This window comes from Schistocerca americana, chromosome 3 (assembly GCF_021461395.2).
Source record: "Schistocerca americana isolate TAMUIC-IGC-003095 chromosome 3, iqSchAmer2.1, whole genome shotgun sequence".
Lineage (NCBI taxonomy): Eukaryota > Metazoa > Arthropoda > Insecta > Orthoptera > Acrididae > Schistocerca > Schistocerca americana.
In genome coordinates this window covers 91,455,333-91,476,273 of record NC_060121.1, presented here as the reverse complement: position 1 = coordinate 91,476,273, position 20,941 = coordinate 91,455,333, and positions in this window count along the sequence as shown.

The window sequence follows — 20,941 nt, the reverse complement described above, 5'->3', positions numbered from 1 at the left end:
CTAATTCTATCTCATTATAGCCCCTGGGCACCCAACGCGCCCTAACCACTGCACTCCACACTTTGTCATCCTGCATCCGTATGAGTCACATCCCATTGACCCCTACAGCAGCATCTGGCGAACATTTATGTTGCATTCACACGATTAAAAACAGTGGTACTATTGAAGTTAGGTAAAATCATGTCCATTCCGATTGGCTTTTCTATGTGGACGCACAATACATAGGGTTAGGCCTTTGTTTCCGTTTTCAGTTGCTTCAGTAAATGTACTGATCGGTATCTATCTGTGAGCTCACAATTTGAAAATTCAAGTGACTTGCTACTCTCAGTCACAACTGCATTTCTAAACAGTTTGCAAAGTTATTGTTACGTAATATGGTATTAAGATATGCAGAAGGGATGTTCAATGTTCTTACTCGAAGTCTGTGCGTAAGTGCAACAGCTCGCTTGCACATATTATCTGTTCATATATGACATTGAGTTTTTCAATCACTTGGAATCCGAAAATTTATCATCTCCAATCTTTCTCGTGTCCACAAATTTCAACATGTTTGCCGTGCCTCCATTTAAGCTTTGTTTCATGCTAAACGTGCTCCAGGGCCTCATGAGACATCCTTGCAAGGCTTGTCTTTGTTTTTCATAAAAAATGACAGTAATCCAGTTAAGATGATGCTGAGGCGGTTTTCCGAGACATACCGCGGCAGAGGTGAAGTCATTGAAATTTTTGTTTTCACCGCACAAGCTCTTTATTTTCAGTTTATTACTTACTGTAGGCAATAAAAACATTTTCCCCTGCACATACAGAGTCTATAAGGAGTGATTTATTGTACTTTCCGGCTGTGTAGTCGGAGTATTGGGGTTAATGTTGTAATTCGGTATTCAGTTATGTTACTTCGGAGTCATCTCTCTGTCTGTCTGTCTCCCCCTCCCCCCCCGCCCCCCACCCAACTCACACAACTCCATCATGCTTTGCACGACCTTTACCATCGCTGAAATCAATTCCAAAATCAGATCGCGTTATTGGTGGGCCATATGTAGTGTCTGGTGATATGGTTCAGGGCATAACTCTGGTTTGTAATTTTCTGTAAACACTGAGGCATACCTTTGAAAGGAATTGCGCGTTAGACAGTTAAAGTAATTTTGTTTTTCTTCATAACAAGTGTTAGTGATTAAAATGAATATTTTAATGTACGATTTGCCCGTGTCTCTGGACGATATCTGTTTCCGCTACTGCTGTTATCGGCTTCAGAATACGAGCCTGCATCGTCGCTGTCGTACAGGTTAATAGCAAGACCAGACAGCGATGGCTGCGTCGGGGAACACCAAGCCTTATCTCTCTCTAATGGCGTTCCGCCCTGCGATCGCAACTGCGGACTGGATCTTTCAGTAGTTTCCATCTGTGAATTCTGTTATCTCTGCTCCCTAGAGGACGACCTCAGACGCGACTACTAGTGGCTTCACTAGAAGTAGCACAGATAACTGTTCGATAGCAGCACCTTGACAAATGGAACCTAATAGTGGACGCCCAACGTTCCACCGACATGAAAGTAGCATCCGGGGGTTGCCCAAATAAATGTAATAGGGCTTCTGATCTTCGCGAAATATATTAAAGATATAACAGACAGGATCAGCAGTGCTATCAAATTGCTTTCTGACCATCTGTTTTCTCCAGAACGTCTCACATTCGGATGATCCTAATGGAATTCAGAGAGACTTGAACAGTGTATCCACTTCGGGTAGTGAATAGAAGCTCTCCTTAAGTGTGAATCAATGGAAGACAATACCTAAAACAACGAAACAGAACTCAATTGTGTCCCGTTATAAGATCGACAGCGACAAATCTTGAGCAAGTTACAACAGTCACGTAAGTGGCGAGCAAATAAATGCGGCCTGGAAAATATTCGAGGCACGTTAAGAGAGGTAACCCAACTCGCCTTCGGTGCAGATGATTTCAGTTGGGTTGCCTATCTTAAAGCGCCTCAAATATTTACCAGGCCACTTTTATTTTGGCTAACCTGTAGTAAAGAGAGATATGAAACGGAAGGACGTGGAAAATCACAGTTAGGTAGTGTAGATAAGAGACTTGGATTTGTTAGAAGGTACGTGGGATGTGCAGTGCATCTGTAAACGAAATGATAATATGTAATACTGGTGGCACCAGTTCTACTATCAAGGTGTAATAGAGACATAGATTAAAATTACTTCAGATCGTTTGATGAAAGGCGTCGTAATTCTCATGTAGAACCTATAAACGCAAAGAAACATGACTTTTAAAATATGTGGTCGTGCCTGTTCTACTGTCCGTGAAAGTCATTTGAGTAACCCTGAATTTGTGTACAGTCATCGCTACTTGAAAGTTAACGAGTCTAAAGCTTTTCAAGCACAGGTCGCTGAAAAAATCATTCCCTGATATGACCAGTGTACTTACAACACTCGTGAGAGAGCTATATTTTTACAAAAATTGAACATTCAGTTGAAATAATGTAGTTAAAGTACGTATTACTTACAAGGTAATATTTCTCGGAAAGAATGATGAACTAATTACATTGGTGTAAAATGGAACAACTGGTGGTCTGGTTCTTGGTAATGTGGTCACTCCTATATTTGGACGCGCGGGGCAGCCGCGCTGTCTCAGCCGCCTTGCCACGGTCGCGCGGCTCACCCTGTCGGAGGTTCGAGTCCACCCTCGAGCATGGGTGTGTGTGTGTGTGTTGTCCACAGCATAAATTAGTTTAAGTTAGATTAAGCTTAGGGACCGATGGCCTAAGCAGTTGGGTCCCATGAGATCTTACCACAAGTTTACAAATATGTTTGATATTTGAGTACTCGTGTGCGTCAACCCCGAAAGTGACGTAGCACTGCCACAGACGACCATTGTCGAGTATACATAGTGTTGCACTCTCTGTGTTTGAACAAGTTTTTTGAAATTCAACATCTGGACTTCGCTGACGAATAAGGGCAGAACGTACGATAAAACAGGAGCCTCTATCTTTGGAAATGTTACTGTGGAAGTAATGCATCTCTTAAATTATATTGTTTGAAGTAAATGCTTAGCTTTCTGCCAAGTAACACTTCATTTACGACTCTTGCCAATCTGTTGATCATAACAGTCTATCTTTACGCGATGTTGTTTCTTCAGCGGCTTGCACTTCTGTTGTTAGCCTTGAAATATCAGCTGTATAGAAACACAGAGTTTGACATATAACTCAAGTAGAACAGGCACTTCGCCATATTTTCAGACACTTCTTATCGGTTTTAGCTGTCGCGATACTTCCTTTGCAAGTAGTTCGGTCTCCACGTTTTGGGCGATGAGATTTAACCAGGTAGTGTTTCATACACACTGGAAGAGGTACTAAAGAAGAGATTTTGGAGAAATTAAAATTTGTTGATTGCAATATGTAAGTTATTATGACTGACTAACAAACATAAGGATGGTTTTGCAGTTTAATTAGCATGACTTTAACCTTAACAGTATTGCTTGATGATTTATATTTATTTAATGAAAGCCATTTCCTTGTCAGTTCTGTAGGTGTAACGCCTATAAGGAACTCAGTACGTAAGACCTACCTTCTATTTTGGAGAGAGCCTGTTCCAGTCCTTACAGCAAATAGAGATTCTTCGTCAAGTTGCCCCCAAGGGATGTTGTAAGATTATGTTGCATGTTTGCACGTTACTGGCAGAAAGTAGCATTGGGCAGATTACTCTGAATAGTAACCCTTATTGCAATAAAACACCCGCTTAAATTCTTCACTCGCTGCAATTGTTTCGACTGATAAGGTTTTCAATAACGCATGGATACTAATCGCCGTCGGACCACACGGAATGAAATTTGAAGCGAAGTTATTGATCCCTCGATACTCTGACGTATCCATACGCCAAGAATATCTGTTGGCTCCTCAAAATGACTTGTCAGTCGATATAGCGGTGTTGCTTTGAATTTACGCGAGTATTCAATTTTAATTGTACTTGCCGTGGAAGTCGAGCGCAGGGCGTTTTGAGAGGCGAGATGTAGACGTAATTCTTCGCGGTAAGCTCGTGTGTGCTCAGTGCAAGGCTAACTTCTTCTTAAATGATCTGAAGATACAGAAGAACCCTACAGAGGTGTCGTCCATCCGAGTGGTCTGCTCGGACTCTATAGTGTGCTAGCGAAAGAGCGCGAGTAAACATCGCATAGCTTGGCGGCAATTGCTGGAGATGTCCGACGCTGCCTCGCCCCGTGACGTAGCCGAGAGAGAGCTCCACGCGATGACGCGGTGTCACACATTCACGCGATCTTGCACGTAAGCCGCGAATTTGCAGCGTTGTCAAGTGTGATATGCTTCCGTAACCAATACACTTTGTGCCTCCTACTACTCTCCAGTCAATGAAGTTAATATTTTCAACTGTATCGAGTCCTGTCACTATATTTGCTCGATTGACTCACCAGAAACTAGCATGTAGCTGAACTGACGCTTTTATGTTAATTATACCAGAAACAAAGCTGACAATTATAATCACTTCCCCAACGTAGATCATTTTCATTTTTTCTGTCCAAAATATATGTCGCTGTCAGTGGGATTTCAGCTGCAGACTAAATGCGAGCATTTTTACATTTCCACGGTTAAATCAATGACCTTCAAAAATATTGAATATCCGATGATCACTTTAATTTACATTACACATAAGCTGAAATGCTGTGGTAATGCTTGGTGAATCTCAGGTATGCAGTAGACACTTTCTCAACAGAAAACATGACAGATCGACAGCTAAAACAAAATTCTAATTCTCGACGCACTTCAATGCTTGCTGGGTCAATTAGAGCTATTACATTGTGATGGAAACTATTGGGACGTTGCATAAGTTAGTAGCATTTTCCCATCAATTTAATAACAGCAAGAGATACACATAACACAAACTTTAGTCATCATTAATATATTCTCTTTCACCATTTATAAGTTTCTGCCGCCGGTGGGGAAACTTTTCGTTTCCGCGACTGTAGAAATCGAGAAAAATCTGAGGGCGTGAGGTCAGGTGAGTAATGTGGGCGCTGAATGGCTTACCAAACCAACTCCTGTGTAGTGGTTTTTGTCAGTCTGGCAGAATGCTGGTGGCCGTTGTCGTGGAGTAACATTACTTCATGCAGACTTCCTGGTCGTTGTTCTAGGATTGCGTGTGCAAGACGTCTCCGTTGTTTGCAACTTCAACGTTTCTTAATGCGTGGAGTCGCAACACTGTTCCGTTTGCCACTAACCCCACCACAGCAACTTCTCATTGGCAGACCATTTACGTAGCAGAAACATTTCAGTTCAGTTTCTGGAGCTCTATCTTACCATATGTTTCCTATTACGGATGAAATGGTTCGGTCTCTTAGAACGGATGTTTTGTATTACGTGTAAGATATTTTTTCTATTACTCCTTTTGTTTTTGGATATGATTTTTTTTTTTTTTTTTTTTTTTTTTTTTAGTTCAGAAGACACCATGATGGACAATGCTTCAGCATGTACTCGTAAATCTACGAGCGGCTTAAGAAATGGGAGAATACAGCACAGTGAGGCTAATTCTGAGTGGTAACTTTCAGACTGGTGGCAGGAGAGCTGTGATGAAACCGAGGTGGAAAATTATTATTCGGATTTTTTTTATTACTGAATTTCGATTCCCCCCGAAGGGGGCGGGCTGGCAGCAGCTTAGTATGCCGCTCTTCACCCTACAGACTTTGTTTTAAGAAGATGAAGAGAATAAATAAAAAAAACAGGTGATAAAATCGGAGACTTGAATAGTAACATGACGAAAATAGCGTGGAACATAAAACATAGAACGAAGGGATGATGATGCTAATAAAATACTTACGAAGCAGACAGGTAAAATAATAGTCAATTAAAATAACACGGCGACAGCCTGGTTTCTGTTCGCTAAAGACATAAAATTCACACCCGGCGAGAGCATGGTTTCTTATCGCAACACTAGAAAGACGAACAACACTGAACATTCACTGGAACACTGCACTAAAAAGTTGGCAAATGTGACATACCACAGCCGAGAGCAGGTGGGGGGAAACTGGACAGATGATGGGAAAATAAGAAAAAGGGTGGAAGGAGAGAAAAAGCAAAGGGGGGAGAGGTGAAAGGAGCTGATGGAGAATGAGGTCCCATAAGAGGGGTGGGGGGTGCTGGGCAGATGCGACAGGGAGTGGGGAAGGTAGAGGAGGGCAATAAAAAAGGGCTCAGTGGGGAGGGTGGGGAGAAGGGAGGTAGGGAGAGCTTTGGCAGGGAGAAAACAGGATGGAAAAGGGGGGGGGGGCGGAAGAGGGAGCCCAGGGAAAGGACGGAGGAAAGGAGAAGGGGTGAGGATCAGAGTTGATAAGACGGATAGATGGAGATAGAGAGGGCATCATCTGGAAGGGGGAATCGATGGAAGCCACCTTGGGAAAGGAGATGAAGGGTGTAGAGATGGAGGGTAGGGGGGGACACAACAGTGAAGGCGTGGCAGGGGCGGGGTTGGGAGAGGAGAGAGGCAACCAGGGAGTGAGGGGGATCGAGGTGGCGGGAGGTGTAGAGTATGCGGATATGTTCGAAAAATAGGAGCAGATGGGGGAAAGGAATGAGGTCATAGAGGATCCGCGTGGGGGACAGGAGGCGTATACAGAAGGCGAGGCGGAGTGCATGACGCTCAAGGATCTGGAGGGAGGTATAGAATTGGGAGGGGGGGGGCATATTACTCAGATGCGAATTCTGGCTTTATAATTACCGATGCGAAAGAAGATGATCTGAGATGAAAGAAAAATAGTAATAGTCTTATAGTCTTGGAGTAGTGAAAATGATGACGATGATGATGACAACGACTGTCGTGACAACTTAGAGGTGTCCAGAAAAACGTACACGCACTTTGATAGTTAACATCTTTGGAACAAAATTTTGAGTGGTAGTGTAGTCCAATGCTTTCTCAACGTATGTGGGTGCGCGTTTTCCAGCAGATGGCAGTGGAGAAATGAATGAAGTGAGATCGTCGTTTCAGCAACAAAAGGGCGTATTGAAGTGATCCTGTAAATATGAAAACATGACAGAGGTGGAACGGCAATGGCGTCAAGTGTCCAGAACTCAGTTAGCGACACCTACAACAATTTATGGTATTCGGGATCAATTTTAAGTCGACGATTCTGTTCAGTGTCTGCATAAGGAAACGTTTGGCTGACCAAAAGCTTCTACAAGTGTAGCTTCTAGTGCTGCTGTGTCGTAACATTTTACAAGATCACTTTGAAAGACCTGTGAAGCAGGGTGCACATGGTAGGGGGGTAAGCCGCTCAAGAGTACGACGGATTCTGAAGGCTGCAAAGTGGAAAGTGTAAATTCCAAGAACGCTCCACAGTATGAAAGAGGACGACACCGATCGAAGGATGGAGTACTGTGAGTGGTTTGAAGTCATGCTTCCCGAGAATGAACGGTTTGCAGGTATGGTTATGTGGTCTGACGAGGCGCAATTGAAACTGAACGGTACCGAGCACCACCACAGCTGCGTGTATTGGGATCCTAAAAATCCACACATTCACGTGGACAAACACGTTCACGTAACGGGTGGTGTGGTCTGTCATCGTGCAGTATGAATGGGCATTCTGCTTTGAAGCTACCGTAACTGGTAAGGTGTATCTTCACATGCTGCAATCATAGATTTTACCTACCATGCGAGAGGTGTTTGGAAATGAAAGGTTTTACCTACAAGATGGCGCTCTGCCTCTCTAGCACAGAGATATCAGAGCCTAATTGGATAAAAATCTGCCTGAATGATGTAAGACGAGCTGCTGAGTGCCCACTTCAGTCTCGAGACTTTTCAACTCTTCACTTACACCTATGGAGAACCTTGAAGTATGGAGTTTATCAATAGAAGCCAGCTACACTAAACGAGCTACGAGAGATCATCGAAGCGTCCTGTGCGGCTGTCACACAGGCAACACTGACACCCGTAGCTCAGTCAACAGATCAGCGGCGTAGACTTTGTTTGGCTGCCTATGGTGGTCGCTTTAAACACACAAAATAACCTTCCTCCGATACAATAACTGTAGCGATATGTCATTTCGTTCCATTAATCTTTAATATCAAAGAATATCTTCATTTTCTGGACCCTCTCTGCACGAAGGAAGATGAACAAGACTTATTAGTTACAGTCAATACTGACAATACACATGGAAAACAAGGTGGCATGCCAGATATTTTTGTTGTTTATTTCACAAGTATTGTGCTTCAATGTCACTGTTTATGAGAACTCCAATTACTCTGAATAAATAAGACTTACATAATACTCATTTTGATGTTCCATGCAAGAAGAGCAAAAATATCATCCTGAACACAAAAGCAAATATTTAAAAAAGATAAATCTATGAAAAAATATGATCGAGGAACATCAGGACTCTGAGACCGAATGTTTCTAATTGTGTACAACAACACGTGTTTTGTTTAAGGGTTAAACTTCAGGGACGTAATTCCTAGTAGACCACGCCGTTCTTGTTCCACCAGATGCATAACATTATTTTTTTGTGGAAGCGCGCAGATCTTTGTAACAGGAACTGCTGCTTTGTTTGGGCTCTACCGTTCCTTTCTTTACCTTACGTTATTATAAAGACACAATTTCTCGTGACCAGTAACGATACAGTATAGGAATGGTCGGTGTTGTTCGACAGGCAACTGATGACGAGCAAGCAGAGATGCAAATACGGCTTGTCTATTGTTTTTGTGAATGTGGCTTAGAGCATACGGTACCAATACACCCGATTTTTGAACCTTCGCCACTTCATCCAAGTGTCGCACGATGATGAAATCATCACATCTGCCAGTTCTCGACTACGCTGACGTGGATCATTGCGGATTAGTATAATACATTCAATCGATCATCATCAAACACCGAAAGTCTTCCTGAAGTTGGAGAGCAACTAATGTCAAAACGATCTTCCTTAAAACGAGAAAACCATTTTCTTGCCATGCTCTATCGAATAGCATCATGCCCATACATGGCACAAATGTTCCTGGCTGCCTCCGCGGCTGTCACCCCTCTACTGAACTCAAACAGAAGAATATGTCGCAAATGTTCAGATTACTCCAATTGGCATTCCATTTTCTGTAGTCCACAGCTCCACTTACAATTTCCGAATGACAAAATGACAGTATCTAAACTAAAATAGAAACTTGTACTACAAATAAAAAAAGACGCCAGATAAATAAACCCATAGCGAACGCAATACCAACATACGAAACTAGAACGCTACGAACTCATGCACCAACCAAGTACATGTGAGTCCATGTTTCCTTAGCCACGTGTCAGGACTACTCGCCTGTTGTGGTTCCTACGCACTTCACGGTTGATCCACAACGGCCAGACCGCATCGTTGAAATGACCGTTATTGCATCGTGCCAGGTGCAGAGTTTTACACAGTCATCCCTTAACCTGCCCACGCTTTCTTTCCTGTTAGCCAGGCAGCCAAGCTGCCGCACGGCATCAGCAGAACGATCAGGGTCCTTTACTCCCAAACAAGCCAAGTTGGCCCAAACCAAGCAGACGAAAGGAATCTTGCTCGCCTACCCATCTTGCTACGTTCGGAACTTGATGTAAAGTATTTTTTTACTCTTCTATCACAGGACGAGTCTCAATGAAATATATATTCATTTTAGATTATTGTAGGCCAGAAAATTGTTGACTTCGTTTGTTCTTTTTTCCTTTTTCGGCGTATTTCGGACTTATTTATTTATTTCGATGTGAATGGTTCTCTCTGCAACTTCATCCTCTCTCGATTAGTTCTGGCTGTTATCAATTCCGATCATCATAATGTCACTTGTAATACATGTTTTCTGTAGTAAGCAGAACTACCTCCGAAAGTCGAAGTCCTTTGCACCTAAGAACCTCAACATGGTTATTAGAATGCAATGGCAGCTAAAGGATGGTAATGGAAGTCTAGTTTCTGTAACCTCGCTCTGTTTCAGTCAAATATGACCTCAGTTACACCAATTTCAATTAATTTTTTCCAGGACGTGTATTGTGCGTTCGCTGTATTCATTCTAAGTGCCCCAAATAGTTGATTCTAAATTCCCCAAATGCATTTTAGTAAACACGAATTCGTTTTTGATATAATAGTCATCTAAAAAGGTACATGTTTGAAAGAAGCTTTTCTTTTTACTAAATTTTCTTCGCTCTACGTTGTATACTATCAGAATGCGGTTTTTAATATCTATTGCTCCACATTTCTTTCTATTTCTAAATTTAGAAAAAGTTTTTCTACTTCACATAGAGCCAGTGGAATGGGGTGCCGATGCAGAAATCATTCGTGACGTGAGAAAAGATATACGTAGCGAATGTTCATTTATTCTGGCGCGAATCAAGTAATTATTATTAATAAATTCTTGCTAACAAAAGTTGCCTTTTGTCATTCAGACATTAGGAGGAGTGTACATGTCATAAATACTGTATTTCATTAATTTTACAATGCCAGGAAATGCTGATATTATTGAATAAATGAATACCTTCGGAACAGCCCAAGATGTACGATCTTTTACGAGCTATACCGACTGAATGCTCAAGTTACAGGCTATACGCTATAGTCGGTAGCCGTCTATAGGATGCCTTTCGATGTAGTTGTGGTGTCACCGCCAGACACCACACTTGCTAGGTGGTAGCTTTAAATCGGCCGCGGTCGATTAGTACATGTTGGACCCGCGTGTCGCCACTGTGTGATCGCAGACCGAGCGCCACCACAAGGCAGGTCTCGAGATACGGGATAGCACTCGCCCCAGTTGTACGGACGACGTAGCTAGCAATGCACACTGTCGAAGCCTCACTCATTTGCAGAGCAGATAGTTAGAATAGCCTTCAGCTAAGTCAATGGTTACGACCTAGCAAGGCGCCATTAGTAACATTGCATGTATCTACAGAGTCTCACTTGTATCGTCAAGAGCGATGTACCACAAGTATGGATTAAAGTTAAGTATTCCAGAAGCTACGTACTTTTCTTTATAGCATTCATTACGTATCCTGTTTCAGACCTCACGCCCATCTGCGTGAGCTTAGCGCGTGCCTTTCGGCTACTTCCGTGGCGTGGCTGTCTTGCTACGCCACAACAGTGGTCATATGGAAGGTCACGCTCTCGTACCGTTAATAGTTCGCTTGTAATCAGTGTCAACGAGTTCATTTTACGGCGTTTCTTAAATAAACGCACCATAATAGCAAACTGTGTAAAAATTATTTACACAAAAAAAGCTTCTTCCCACTTCATTGCGTAAAACATAGGCAGTGGTACTGCACTTTCAAAACCCGACGGCGCTGCTACGGCTCTGCAGGGGGACATAAAACTACGAGAGAATTTCCACAGAACAGGTACGAAGAATTCTTACGCGGCGACTCACTAAGTCAGTTCAAGGACGAACTGGCTTAATTATCGCACAACTCGGGTGATAAAAGTCTGGCCAGTTATACCGTAGGCCCCTTATACCAACATCCACGTACTCACCGGCTAAACGGAGACATTTCTGGAGGTTCTTGCATGCTCCACACTGTGAGCTGCAAACAATAGTCTACCATTTCATGAGTCAAGGTACGTAATGTAGATATACCATACCGCTCAGTCTCGGTACTATACTTTGTTCACCAGAAGAATAAACGTGATGAAAACATTACACCATGTGTTCTTCTGCATTTGCTAGAATCTCATTGGATATCGTTTCAAGTGGAGCGGAGCGGAAGCCAAGCTATCTCGATCACAGTCAAGTACTATAGTAAGGATACGTTTTATGCAGTGCATTACACGTGCACATCGGCTGAGCAATAATACTGGACATTAGGGGAACAGATGGAAAACGTAAAGTGTGGTCTCGTGCTTAGTTAACACAGTACTGTAATTAAAAATAAGAGTGATGAAAATTCTAGACTTAAACACAGAGAAATTTTTCTGAGTGACCTATGTATGACGCAGAAAGAAACTGCATGGATTTAATCGTATTGAAGCCACTGGAGTTACTATTTACCACCAGTCGTCTTGTAATCTCTGAACTCCTTCCATATCCGAAACCGAGAAGCGTGTCATCTGCTACGTTAATACATAGACGATCAACAACATCATCCAAGCGCCACATTTTTACCTCCGCCAACCTTTACCAACAACCTTTTATAAAGTATCGATGATTAAGAACTTATACTTGCAATAGAAACGAATTTTGTGAGCAGTATGTAATCAGATACAAGAAGAGGTGCATTTTTCATTAAAATGATGATTAGGTATATGTTCATTAGCATAAAACTGAGGAATTTTACATTTAAAAATCTAAGTATTCCAAACTGAAAGAAAGAAGTGAAAGACAAATGTGAGATTTGAAGCAACGAATAGCGATCAGTACCCGCTACCGCTTCAGCTATGTATTACGTTTTAATTTGTAGGTTACTGTAGTTTTCTATAAACTTACGAAAAACAATAAGATCAACACGTTTGTCGCCACTTTTTAACTATGTTCCAAGCGAGAGTTTCACTGCGGAGCATGAAGCATCATCAGCCGTTGCACACTGCGTATTAAATCACGACAATCAGAGGACAACAGTGCAGTGGCTGCGGCTGTACAGTACTTTTGAAATGAAAATTACATGGCTAACCCATGATTAAGGAAGACGTTGAAGGCTCTTAATACGTTAGAATATCTTATAGCTTCATTTATCGTGGCTTAGTAATAGGATTTCGAACATATCTGTAGAAACTACTTCCAAGAACTGACAACACCGGTGTACGTGTACTACGGCTTCTGACCAATCACCATGTCTGTGTTTGTTTACATCGCGTTTATTCTTATGATAAAGTAGCAAAAGTTTTCTGGAAAGACGAGCGGTGGTGAGTATGACGCTCCTTAACCTTTCACTCCATACTGACTATCATGGAACGAGAAACTTCAATATTCATAAACGCCTATCCTGAATCTGTGAATCCCAACACATTCCTGTTGACGCTTCTCCTTCTTACATAACTTGCATTCTCACAGACAACCAAATTCACTGCGTAACCTTTCCTCATATCAGAATATAGATGGCGTTACTCCTATAGTCTGACTGAAATTACTTGTTAGTTGACGTATGTCAGTTGCCGCTGGAGTGTTGCCACGTTGTCTGGATGCTACTGCTCGGTAATACGCGACACACACACACACACACACACACACACACACACACACACACACACACACACAGAAAGGTGGGTCAATTCACGAGTACTGATACGTGTGACGCGTAGCAGTACTGGAAGTAGAGGTATTACCGGAACGCGAGATGCTCTGTCGGTACTTGATTTTAAGAGACCAGTAACCGAACTGCGACAGACGAGTTGTGTAGCCCTGAACATAAACTAATGCCCTAAGCTGACGACAGTGTATCCGAGAAAATGGAGGCCAGCAACTGCGGCAGAACTATTAATCACGCTCTTTCTGCTCACAACAATGAAGATACATCTATGAGCAAACTTTTCAGTTTAAGCACAAAAAGCAAACTGTAATTTCTCACCTTTATTGGTTACCTGAAACTATCCTTTCACTGGCTACATGACATAACCCATTACCAAACGATGAGCAGGCCTAGTTGGCACTTGGTTACAGGTTCTAGGCGAAACAGGCAGATTCGAAACGAAATAACAATGATACGAAGAAAAAAATAAGAACAATTAAAAAGTTAAGACGACAACGAAAATGCCATGGCAAAGGATTTGAAACAAAAAAAATTGATTTAAACTACTGAAAGACGTGCGCTTCATTCTCAATCACTATGCACGTCTTTCATATTTTACTCTTTTTGTAACGAAACTGTTTTCCACCAGTCTCTTATAATTGCAGTTGAATATTTACTTGGCTATATAAGTTTTTGCGGTAATGTAGTGCCGATTGGCGTGACAGAATGGGTGCAGGGTATCTTTATTTGTGCAGTCAATTCAGAAGCCTCCCTGAAGCTCAAACGGCTCCACCTTTCCCGCCTTTATGATTGTTCTATGGGGGAACGTTTGACCAGTTTGAATGATACGTGATGGCCAAAGTTTTCCTCCTCCTTTGTCTCTCAAGCTGCCGTACCAACTCCGAACGTTCACTTCTCACTCTCTTCTAACGCCGCAGAGTAGCCTCCCTGGGAACTCTGGAACCTCTGATTGGTCGGTTTAGGAGCGCGCCTAGGAATCTTTGGTTAGCGTTGGTCTTTTTTACTGCTCGTGGCTAGAGCCTCGATGTTGGTATCCGTAAGCATGAGCGTTCTTTGTGAATTCCAGCTTCGTTGATTACAATTTCGTGAGTGAGTTCAAATGGTTCAAATGGCTCTGAGCACTATGGGACTCAACATCTTAGGTCATAAGTCCTCTAGAACTTAGAACTACTTAAACCTAACTAACCTAAGGACATCACACACACCCATGCCCGAGGCAGGATTCGAACCTGCGACCGTAGCAGTCCCGCGGTTCCGGACTGCAGTGCCAGAACCGCTAGACCACCGCGGCCGGCGTGAGTGAGTTACGAAATCCTTCATTGAGAGCGAGCTCGTAGTTCCCGTTTTCTGGCGATGTTTATTCCGAAAATCTAAGGATTTCTTTGTCACGCTCGATCCGTTAGACGCGAGAAATCGGTTGTAGTTTATACTAGGGGTAAAGATTCTCACTCTCGAAGTTACGTTGCGCCTCTTCCATCCGGTCTCCCTATTTCTCTTTCTTCTTTTTCGTGATATGCGCGTGGAATTCAGATTCCGTAATTGCAATCTTTGTGAAATGAGTTTGGTCTTTTGTGCTGGACCACGTGACGAACAGCCGGCCTCACGTTCATACTTTATGATGATTCCATAGCAAGCGTTGGTATTCGCGCTAATTTGATCCTCTTTGCTCAAACGGTTATTAACATGGACATTGATATTCTTTTACTCATCACTTGTTCTTTTTCTTCTGCAGTAGTGGTGGTTGCACGCTTGTAACTTCATTCTCTTATTAAGAAGTAACGTAACCTTTAAGCATGGCTATTAGGTCCTCGTTCCCTCGCTCGCCATCCGTTTGGCTCCTCGTCATTATGAAAAAGCCAAGCTACTGGACCAACTCGCCCAGCCATTCCCCATGTCTCATAAGGTCATGTTGAACGCTACCAGAATAACGAGATTCACTTTTTGTACTTGTGAAAGACCCAGTTTCTCTATTTTTGTCAACACCCGCGTAGTATTAGTGTCAGTCTACCTTTTTTCATTCCGTAGAAATTGACTTCCTCACATGAGAATAATTTGCAAGTCCTCTGTAAAATCATTCTGATTAGCAAGGTAATTAATTAATAAATCCATTACATAGGCGCTCTCTGCATGCGCTCTTTTCATGTTAGGGCCAAGTTGGTTCACCCAGGTCCGTTACGGTCATTGCACTTGCGATACCGCGGATGGTCAAATCAAAGTCTTCTCCTTCACAGCAAGGGATAGATCATGACTCACTGCGAGTCGTGAATTAAATTCCATTCGATGTGCTGAAAGTAGGATGCCTTATTCTGAACATGTGATATGTGTGTTAGCGTAATGAATTGAGAACATTTTTATAGATGTTATTTTCCATAGTTAGACGCTTATGATCAAATTACTAAGCCGAAACGCTGTAGCTTATTCGGTTAGTCTGTTAAAAGTCTTTTATCAGTTCCCGAATCAGCGACAAAAACAAGCCACAGCTTACATTAGTTGAGTGAATAAAAATAATAAAAGTAATTTTGGTAGAGATTAAAAATTTAAAAAATGAAACTTCAAAGCATCTAACAGGATTCGAAGCAAGAATCTTCTCCACGCTATCTTACTCACTTCCTTACCAACGACGCTACATTGTATCGTTATTCGAGGGCATGCTGATAAGTAGCGTCTCTGAACTTTTTATGTTAAAACTCTTAAAGCTTTTTAAATGAAACATACGTTATTAACATTCTACGTCCTTGCTCTTAATGTCTAGATATTTATTTCTCAACATAGACACCCTGGCGACGAACATGTTTCTCCCAACAAGATACCAGTTTCTTGATACCGTCACTTCAGAAAATTTGACTTCGTTCGCGGAGGCACAACCTCACTTCTGCTTGCACCGCTTCTTTAGTATAAAAGCGAAGTCCTCTAAGACGTTCCTTAAGTTTTGCGAACAAATGAAAATCGAATGGGGGCAAGTGGGGACTGTAAGAAGGACGATCGATGAGAGTGAACCCCAGGCGTCGGACTGTCCCAGACGTAGCATTGCTCGTGTGTGTGGTTCGGCATTCTCATGGTGAAGGAGAGGTCTCCCCGTGTGTGAACGAACTCTTCGAATTCCAAACCCTATTTCAGCAAGCTGTTTCTCACTCACCGAGACAGTTACGTTACACTCCGCCGTGTTACACAGTACAATTCGGAACCCTCTAGCGGCAAGGGATTTCAAACATGTGGACATGAAGAATAAAGGTGCCGAATGTTAATAATCTTTGTTTTATTTAAGAAGCTTTAAGAGTTTTCACATAAAAATACGGAAGCGTTACTTTTCAGCATGCTCTCGTATTTACGACTCTGCTGAAACAGTCGCAAAGATGATCGGCGGTACGCAAAGTCGTGCGAAGCTTATCAAGTAAAGGCTGATCACTGTGATGCTGGTAATTGTATACGTCACTCCGAATCGCGACTTGCTGGGAAAGTGTGCAGTATTGTTTGGTTAGTGCTGTGTATAAAACGTGAATATATCATTCCCATCGTTGTGTGTGTTGTTTTTGCTGCCATTATCACATCCCATTAAACGCGAAATAAATGGTGCCGAAGCAGGGTTCAGGACGCAAACATATCATGGAAGAAAGGCGAACAAGACATTGGAAGGGAAGTGAACATTTGATGTGCAGTTTGGCAACGGTGAAGAGTTAGGGCACAACGGTGAGCTCTCTGACTGGAGGAAACCAGCTGCAACGCGTGAAGAATCAACCAACAATCATACGATACTTACTTTGTGTAGTTGTGCTGAAATGCTAATCATTCGCCGGCCGGAGTGGCCGAGTGGTTAAAGGCGCTACAGTCTGGAACCGCACGACCGCTACGGTCGCAGGTTCGAGTCCTGCCTCGGGCATGGATGTGTGTGATGTCCATGGGTTAGTTGGGTTTAAGTAGTTCTAAGTTCTAGGGGACTTATGACCACAGCAGTTGAGTCCCATAATGCTCAGAGCCATTTGAACCATTTTTTTGCTAATCATTCTTATAGAGAAGTGAGCAGTACACTTCATTCGTATTCGATGTTTCTTGTACGCCACCTGTATGATGCAGCAATTTTAAAGGACAGTTGTCGTATTTCAGTTTATGGCATATTGTAGTACAAGCCCATGACAAGCTACAAGTACTTCGTGCAACCACAAAAAGTCGTCCCGGAACACTATGTAGAGCTGCATCGCGTCCACGTCACAACAGATGTTAAAAGTGGCAGACATGGAATGCAATGACCGCGTTCACACTGCGCATTATAGGTTGCCTCACTCTTAAGCACGTTCTGGCCTCCCTCCGAATAACGCCAAAGACGTCGTGAACACGTTGTTGAAGAGTCTGCACATGAGAACTGGTTCAGCATACACAACGCTTTTCAGATGCCCCCAGAGGTAAACATCCAGCGGCTTTAAGTCCAGTAATCTACCAGCCCATGCTAGAGGGCCTCCGCTTCTTAGCCAACGTCCGGACGTTGTTGAAGTTTCAGCGAACTGTAATGTGGAAGTGGGGTGGTGCTAAATCATGCAGAAACCACATAACCTGCCGTATTGACAAAAGCACGATCTCCAGCAGCCCAGTTCAGGCTGAGTGGTCCGCAGCAGCTCCAGGTACGTCCCTCCGTTGAGGCGTTGTGGTATAATAACAGGTCCAAGGATGTAGTTCCTGACCACTCACTGATGCTGAACCGATGCTGACGAGAGGGTTCTCTGCACGCGACAGATGACGATTATGCAGAATGATGATGGCAAAAGTTGCTTCGTCGTTAAAGAGGACTGATGACAGAAATACCGCAATTGTGATGCTCTGGAGAAAAAACCATCGACAAAATCCTTCTCGTAGGGGGAAATCCGCTGCTAATAACCCTTACACTCATTGTAGATGATAGGGATAGTAGCGGTTGTCATGCAGGATGCACATAATCCTACTTTGGTTTACACCGTGTTGGCGGGCCACTTGCCTGGAATTTGTACTGGGGTTCGTCTCAATATCCTGTGGAACCCAACATTCGAAATCTTGTGGACGCACAGTCCGCCATCTCCCTGAACTTTCATCCGTTTGGAAGTACCCGCGATCATACAAACGCCCAAAATGGACTTCAGATGTTGCTTTATGCGGTTGGTGTAAGTGAGGGTACTTGTTTTAGTACAGCTGTGCTGCTCTTTACCGTTTCCATCAGATTGGCAGTACACAAACATCATTTCGGCTTGTTCCCGACATGAATACCGGACCATTCTGCTGCTTAAAGTACGCTGCATCAATCCCACAGTCTGCAACACACAAGGCACACATGCTTAGCGGCCAGAGGAACTTTCATTCGTCAGCACTATCTAACACGGCAATGATGCATTTGTGAACACATGTTCATAGGACCTTTCTTTCCCCATTTCCAGTCAGGAATCCGTCCCTGCAGTTTATCTGTTTATTAAAGTTGAACCTGTATAATACGTTATTCAACTACAAAGGAGCACCCCGAAGATTTATTGTAATTTCATAAAGGCAACCAATACCTCCTCGCTCCTGACTTGTGTCAGGATGGCTGTCACGCGGTGCAAAGATCGTGTTACTACTAAGGTCATCTGTTCTCACTAATACTGAGCGTAAGTGGGACGCCATCAAGGGAGGTGTTTGAACTTTGCATTCTGCTACGACCAGTTTCCATGATGATGGACAGTAAAAGAGCTCGCGTGGGTCATGATACCTCACTAACGCTTTTGTAGTTGTTGCCACAATACATCGCCACTGCCATCTTGCTGATAGAGTTTGCTTCTCTGTACTGCATGGTGGGCAAAATAAATGTAAATGAGAAAAAAGTTCTTGTACCTTCACGTAGGCAACCCAACTTACGTCATCCACTCCTGGGGTGGATGGTGTAAGTTGGGTTGCCTATCTTAAGGCGCATGAAATATTTTTCTATTTTATTTTGCCCACCCTGCTTGTAAACATCTATACAGCCGGACTTACATTAGCTGTGAGCTGACGTTTAAGGCCAAAAGTTGCGTAGTTGTCACGGCAAGTGCCTTCTTCGGGCAACACTACATCGCTCCGCTCGTGGCAGGGCACAGAATAAGGTCTCCCACAAAACTGAAATAATAAGTCTGAAATTAACGTGTGGATAGATATCTATAGTGTCTCGAAACATATCAAGAAATGCTTCTCAACTTTAACTCGGCTCAAAGTTACATTTAGTCTTCAAATACGCGACATTTTCGTGCCCAGAAAGATTTCCAGTTGAGAACTGGCAGGCAGACTTCTTTTCGGAGTAAAACGGGAAAACACGGGGAGCCATTAATGCTAGGTTCCTATTGGTGCACGACAGCTGTTCTTAAATTAGCTTCCGATTGGCCACTAAAAATGAACATACACGTGTTGCTTAGTGGTGCTTATGTGGACGACAAAAGAGACTTGAAAGGAGACGTTACAGAAGTCAGATATCTGTTGCATTCGGCAGTGTGTAAGCAGCCAGCAGTTGAAATTGAGAGTGTTACTGCATGTCGCGTAAGTTGCGAGATGCGTTCTGTCATTACCTCTCTGCAAGCAGGAGTCGATGCCATCAGGATTAATCTTGGGTTGTGTCGTGTGTTCGGGATGGGGTTATGAGTGGTTGTGTTGTGGGGGAGTGGCGTAGAAAATTCAAGCCTGCTCGCACGAGTGTACGTCATGGAAGTGATCGAGGAAGATATTCAGATATGACTCCTGAACTTGTGCAACGTGTTGTCGAAACTGAGGCGAGTGGGACGTCAGTTAACAACTTCGCAACTCTCTGATGGTACACCTCAGATTTTTTTAAGTACGACCCTCTTTAACAATAACAAAGAGAGAGGTACCAGAGTGTCTAACTGTTGTTCACAAATCTGATAAACGGGATTGACCCTCACATTTCCTCTGCAGCATCGGAAAGACGGGGAGCAATTTCTGAACAGAATGATGATTGAGGAGGAGACATGGTTGAAGAACGTAGTATGTGAAGTCCGAAAGTAAGAGTTCAAACAAGGGATGCGCTCTCACTCTCCCAATGAGCCCAAAAAATTAAAGCAGACGCTGTTGAACAGCAAAATGGTGATTACAGATTTTTGTGATCGTAAAGGAATTTTGGCAACAGATTTAATGAGTGTAATATGTGAGAGTACTGCGACACTGGTTGGTTGAGAGCCTCTTGCGAAATTCCTAAGATCGGTCCAAAAGTAAATGGCATGGGATGCTTAGCGAAGGAATCATTCTCTTTAATAACAACGCCCAATCAATGCTGAGGTTCGAACGAAGGAAAAATGGATGAAATTTAGGCTGGGAGATATTTCTGTATACCTCCAATAGTCTACACATGGCGCCAAGTAACTTTCCTCTATTTCTCCCAGGATGAACACGACCGACGATGCCTGTCAACAATTGGGCGGAGCAATTGGTGGTGCCATTCCTTAATGGTGGATAGAGAAACTGTTCTCACGTTACGACAAACACTTGATTCCGGATGGCGACTATATGGAGAAATATTGGAAACATGTAAATACCGATTACAGAGATAGCATATTTTTAACAGCCAATCGGCGATTAATTTGTGAATAACCCTGGTATTAATGGTTGGGGTAGACCAAACCGTTAGCTGGAATGTGCCGTCTACTTGTAAATGGAATAAAATTCCGATACTCACTTCCAATGCCGTCTCATACCTAACCCATTCCAATAGAATCTCTGGAAGAATTGATGTACAGCTACTACAAATGATTCGTCCGCTTCCAAAGGTCTATATTTCCCAAAGTATTACGTGTACA